General features: G+C 37.3%; 1 long non-coding RNA gene across 1 annotated transcript; it reads right to left on the reverse strand.

Annotated features, from left to right (window-relative positions):
- Positions 1–5,046: 5,046 nt before the first annotated feature.
- LOC104089238 (uncharacterized) lies at positions 5,047–5,898 on the reverse strand. Its single transcript, XR_684721.4, has 2 exons — positions 5,662–5,898; positions 5,047–5,562 (listed from the first exon to the last, which is right to left on the reverse strand). It is a non-coding gene; the product is annotated as an uncharacterized lncRNA (long non-coding RNA).
- Between the last annotated feature and the right edge of the window lie 637 nt (positions 5,899–6,535).

The raw sequence follows: 6,535 nt of genomic DNA on the forward strand, positions 1-6,535 counted from the left end.
GAGAACTGGAACAACCAATATACTATGAATCAACAGGAGCACGAATACAGTAAAGGAAAAATGCACGGCATCACCCTTCGTGCTTTTACTCTCAATCTCACCATAAAATCAATAGAAACGACACGGCATCACCCTTCGTGCATTAACTCTCATATTATGGAACGGCATCACCCTTCGTGCTTTTACACTCACAATATGGCACGAAACCACCCTTTGTGCATTAACACTCACAATATGGCACGACATCACCCTTCGTGCATTAACACTCTCCCTTACCATAATGCAATGCATAAACAACATCAGGGAGATAGAACATTTGGTTCCACCATATCAATATAAACTTTAAAATAAATACATAATTATTACTATAGAATCCATAAATATGATAAGAACGATAAATTTAAGAACACTAGTCTAAGCACGTAACAATTAGGCATAAGAAAGAGACAATATAAGAAAACAGGGAAAAACATGTAAATTGGCGGCGCATAAGTATTTGTCACCTCACATATACGCCACTCACATGAATTTTACATAGCAAATAATCTGAGGTTCCTAATTCCCTCAAGTCAGGGTTAGACACAACACTTACCTCGCTCCGAATGCCACTTAATTCTCAATCACAGCTTTTCCTTTGGAATTCACCTCCAAACCACTCGTATCTATTCAAAAATGACTCAATAATATCAAATATTGCTAAAGGAATTAATTACATTGCATAAATTTAGATTTCCCAAATTTTCCTCCAAAAAGTCAAAAATCGACCCCGGGCCCGCTTGGTCAAAACCCGAGGTTCAGACCAAAATCCATTTACCCATTCACCCCCGAGCCCGGATATATAATTGGTTTTGGAATCCGACCTCAAATTGAGGTCTAAATCCCCAAATTTCCGAAATCCCTAGTTTCTACCCAAACCCCTAATTCTACCATGAAAACTCTAGATTTTAGGTTGATAATTCATAAAATGTAGTGAAAGATTGAAAGAAACTAGTTTAGAATTACTTACCTATGATTTGGGGAAGAAATGCTCTTTGGAAAAATGCCTCAAGTGTTTTAGGTTTTAAAAATATGGAAAATGAATAAAAAATCCCGTCCAAAAGTCATTTTGATCAGCTGCAGATGTTGCATTTACGACCTGGGCTTCGCAAATGCGAGAAAAGCATCGTAAATGCGAACGCCTCGCATCTCTGCTGCCTTCGCAAATGAGAACCATTTGTTCGCAATTGCGAACATTGAACCATCGCAAATGCGATGGAAATCTCGCAAATGCAAGAATCCCAGTCCCAGCTCATCTTCACAAATGCGAACAACCGTTCGCAAATGCGGCCTATGATGATCGCAATTGCGATCCTGAACTTCGCAAATGCGAAGGTCCCCTTCCAACCCCACTGCTCGCAAATGTGAAGTTTCTTCGCAAATGCGAGCAGCATTTGCGAGCCAAATCTCGCAAGTGCGAAGTCTGCAGACCTGAAGCACACCAACTATGATTTCTATGTTCAATTCACTGTGTAGCCTATCCGAAACTCACCCGAGCCCTCGGGGCTCCAAACCAAACATGCACACAAGTCTAAAAATATCATACGAACTTGATCGCGCGATCAAATCGCCAAAATAACACCTAGAACTACGAATTTAGCACCAAACCAAATGAAATTTTCAAGAAAGCTTTAAAATTTCTATTTTCTTAACTGGACTTCCGAATCACGTCAAATCAACTCTGTTTCTCACCAAAATTCGCAGACAAGTCTTAAATATTATACTGGACCTATACCGGGCTCCGGAACTAAAATACGGATCAGGTATCAACAAGGCCAAACATCAACCATTTTTTTAAAAAATAATAAATTTTCAGACTTTTAAGTTTCATCAAAAATTCATAACTCGAGGTAGGGACCTCCGAATTCGATTCCGGGCACACGTCCAGGTCCCATAATTCGATACGGACCCACAAGGACCGTCAAAATATGCATCCGGACCCGTTTACCAAACATGTTGACTGAAGTCAACTAAAATCAACTTTTAAAGTAAAAATTCTTATTTTTATTAATTTTTAACATAAAAGCTTTCTGGAAACGTGCCCGGACTGCGCATGCAAATCGAGGAGGGTAAAAATGAAATTTTTAAGGCTTAAGAGCGCAGAATCGAGTTCTAAAACATAAGATGACATTTTGGGTCATCACACCAAGTCTTGTATTCAAAGAAGTTGGTCCACATTTGGAGAGGGTATGATTCTAAACTTATTTCTTACAAGCTTCTAGAAACTACATACACTAGTGAGTTGGGGTATGTAGGTGTTCAACAACTTATTGTAAATAGCCCTTCTGGTAATTACTATGAGGTAGAAAATGATGATGGGATGAGGCATTTACTGAGTTTAATTTCAGATGAATTTAAGACACTTCACTTCTATGCTGTTGATAAGTATGAATAGTTTATTAATGTGTCTAATATTGTTCATCACACTGGCTCACATCCAGTAATAACTGATTATGGTACTGACTGTAGTGAATCTGATAGTGAGAGTGAGAGCGATACTCATAGTGATGATGATGAGGTTGATTATGATTCTGATGGATTACAAAAAATTGCTAAGCAAAGAAATACTGGAATTGAGGCAGGGGTAGAAAATTATAAGGAATTATACAAGGGTATGAGCTTCAAAGACATACGTGAAGCTAGAAAATACATTAATTTCTATTCCTTGGCAAACAAAAAGGACTTACAGGTAAAGAAAAGTGATACAAAAAGGTTAAGGTATACATGTATTGGTGACTACCCTTTTATTGTTCTAATTTCTGGGGATGCACTTGCTGAAGGTAAAAGAAAGTTTTTGAGAATGTATATTTGCTTTCAAGCTCTCAAGATGGGCTTTAATTTAGGTTTGAGACCATTTATTGGCTTAGATGGAACTTTTTTAAAAGGAAAAGCTAGAGGACAGTTGTTAGTTAATGTTGGACTGGACAGTAATAACCAAACATATCCTATAGCTTGGGAAGTGGTGGATAAAGAAACAAAAAGGACATGGACTTGGTTCTTGGAATTGCTTCAAAGGTCACTAGATCTCAAGGAGGGTAAAGGCATCACCTTCATGTCAGATATGCAAAAGGTATGGTTTATGCGTAATATATTTTTTTTGTCTTTTTAATCAAAATTGCTTATTTGAATCCCTTTAATCTTATACAGGGATTAATTGAGGCTGTAAACAATGCTCTTCCTCATTCACATCATAGATTTTGTGTTAGGCACATTGAGTCAAATTGGTGCAGAAAATGGAGTTCTTATGAAGAACATTTCAAGGACCAGATGAGGTCCATTGGTGAACTTGATAAGCAAGCTGCAGAAGATTTGATTAAGTATCCTCCTCAAGCTTGGTGTAAAGCTTATTTAGACACTGTGTGCAAGAACCAAAAGGTAGAGAACAACTTCACTGAATCTGTCAATGCATGGTTTCTTGAAGCTAGGCACAAACCCATCTTTAAAATGTTTGAGGAGATTAGAATTAAAGTGATGAACCAATTGAGGGAAAGAGAGGAAGCAGTACGGTCATGGACAAATGAACTCAGCTCACATAGACTGGAATTGTACAAGGAGTACTTGAAGATAGCTAATAAGTGTCATGTTCATTGCAATGGTGACCTAGGCTATGAAGTTTCAGAAATGGACAGGCATACTGTTAACATGGTTTTGAAGAAATGCACATGTAGGACTTGGGATCTTACCGGAATTCAATGCCCCCATGCCATTAAGTCCATAGAATATAAGAAGCTAGACCCTTTTAAGGAATTCAATTGATGGTATAGCAAGGAAGCATACCTGCTAACCTATAAACACAAGTTGCAACCAGTGAAAGGTGAGAAGTTCTGGAAAGTGGACCCATCTCAAGCAATGGAACCACCTGAGTTAGTAAAGATGACGGAGAGACCTAAAATTAAAAAATATGAGGCTATCAAAAGGCAAGGTGAGTGGGGAGTTTCCAGGAAAGGGAGAGTCATGACATGCAGTAACTGTGGAGAGCCTAATCATAATGCTAGAGGTTGTGAGAAGCTAATAGTTACTTTTTCTAACTTATTTGTGTCCTATTTAGTAATATATAACTTATTTTTTTTATGTTTACACAATAGCCACGCATGAAAAAGAGGGAAAGAACAAGCAGCTCAACTTTGGTTGATGAAGAAGAAATGGAACTGACTGCACCTGAAGCTAGTCAACCTACTCAGTCTAATCAACAAAGTCAAGGCTCAAACTTTGTGTTTATGCCTACACCAAGTATTTACACTCAGACCAGCAGTGAATATTCGGACTTTGAGTCTCCAGATCATGATCCAGATCCAGCTTTAAGGCCAACAACTGTGTCGGTAGTAGGAACAAGACTTCAAGCAAGGCAGAATCCATCTCAACCTTCAGGATTAAGGGCAATAACTTTCACATGAGATCATGATGGTGTTAGTGTTCCATCAAATCTGCTTTTCAAACCACCAGGACTCAGATGGAAGGAAAAATCTGCATTAACAGGAAGTCAGTTGGAAATGCAAAGCAAACAGAAAATGGAGAAGCTGAAGCCGAGAAAGGGAAAAAAGTGAAATCTACTATAATAAAATTAGATGGAAAGTATTTTGGTTGTAATTACTGCTTTGTGAGAGTATTATCTACATTCTATTTTGGTTGGTGAAACTTGTGGGATGCCATCTTATAACCCAGGTTACGTTGTGTAAGATTTTGGGGTTATAACATTGCATCCACCTATCTTTTAAACTGAATATGCCATGTGCATTTATGAAATCTTTAATTGGAGAAGGAAGGCTTTAATTGCTATTTTCTACTACTAGCCTTTATTCACCTGCCAGTAGCTTTAAGAGCCTTTAGTGTTGTGTGGTGATTTAGTCCTTGTATTTTATTTACATGTCGCCAGCTAATCACAGGTTCTTCAGCATTTGTAGCGAACTATAGGAATATCCATTCCCTGAATTTGTTGCATATCTTCAACAATTTGATACAATGAAGAAATTTTATATGGGTTGTTCCTCTTATGTTCTGTGCAAGCTTTAATTGCCAATTATAACCAGCCATAATCAAAAGTAGGAACAAATAGATTTAAGAGATACATCATCCTATATATAGCTTTAAAAAGTTACAAAAAGTAAGATACAAAAAGTTGAGGCTTAAAATACATCATCCGATATATAGCTGCAAATATTCATGGGAAACAACACATATACAAGAAAAGAACTTTCACTATCCATTCCCAATTCAGCTTCAACTTTTGATAATAGCAGCAATAAATCCGACAAATAACGCACATGAAATCATAATGAAGAACTTCATCTTGAGAATTTTATCTTCCAACTCCAATTGTTTCGTTACTATAAGATTATTTCTTGCCTTCATTGCAACTACTTCTTCCTTCAATTTGTCCCTTTCAATCTTGCCATCATCCAACAACAACTTCAAATTACTGATTTTAAGATTAGCCACATCCAACTCACACTTCAAATTATTGATTACAACGAGCGCTCTGTCCGGGACAGGATCCTCTGCCCATTCCCAATAACCACATGAACTACCCTAAAAATAATCCGAAAAACAAATTGAGGATCAACATCAGCGAAATAAATCAGTCAAAAATAAGAAAAATTCAAACAAGACCCATATATTATCACTTACTTCCGATTTAGGACACTTATAGAATCTCCTCCCAGGATTTAAATGAGTCGTCGAAGTAAAATTATTAGCAAATCTCGACAATGACACTTCCTCTTCGATGAACAACTGCCTTCTGACATCTCAAATTTTCAGACAATTTTAATAAATAAGGCGAGAGTGAGAGAAATTGGAAAACCCAACCTATTTTGTGGAAGAACCCTAAAATGACTTCTTTCTCAGTATGTTTTGCAGATCGATGAAATAAAATGGAGATAGGTAAGAGGATTTAAGTTAGAGGCGCTCGGGTGGGTCGGGTTAAAGGGGTTGGGTCGGCTTATTTTAATTAGATATGGGGCGGGTGATTTTAGAGAAATATGATAGTGACACGTGTATTTATTAATATCTTATTAATAAACTAACGGTTGAGGGGTATTTTAAATAGAAAAGTAAAACGGCAGGGACAATAAAAACACAAAAGTGAGGGGGGGGGGGGGTGTACATATAGCTTATTTTTAATAGTAGAGGGGTATTTTAGGCCCTTAACCATTCTAACTAACGTGCAGATGTATTCAACAAAAGTGCTGATAGAATTTCAAATGCCAGGTCTGATAAAATCTTTGCGCCAATGGATGTGAAATTTTACCTTAAAACTCATTTGAGTTGACAACGGTCAATATTTTAGGTAAATATACCCGGATTTGTGTTTTGACGGTCCCGGTAGGTCCACATCGTGATTTGGGACTTGGGCATATGCCCGGAATCGGATTCATAACTCCCTAATTTGAATTAACATGATTTGTTGAAAACTAGTAATTTTAAGTTTTAAAGAATTCTTAAATTTGACCGTATGTTGACTTTGTTGCTACGTGTTTGGATTTCAGTCCGGAACTTGGAA

This window comes from Nicotiana tomentosiformis, chromosome 1 (genome assembly GCF_000390325.3).
Source record: "Nicotiana tomentosiformis chromosome 1, ASM39032v3, whole genome shotgun sequence".
Lineage (NCBI taxonomy): Eukaryota > Viridiplantae > Streptophyta > Magnoliopsida > Solanales > Solanaceae > Nicotiana > Nicotiana tomentosiformis.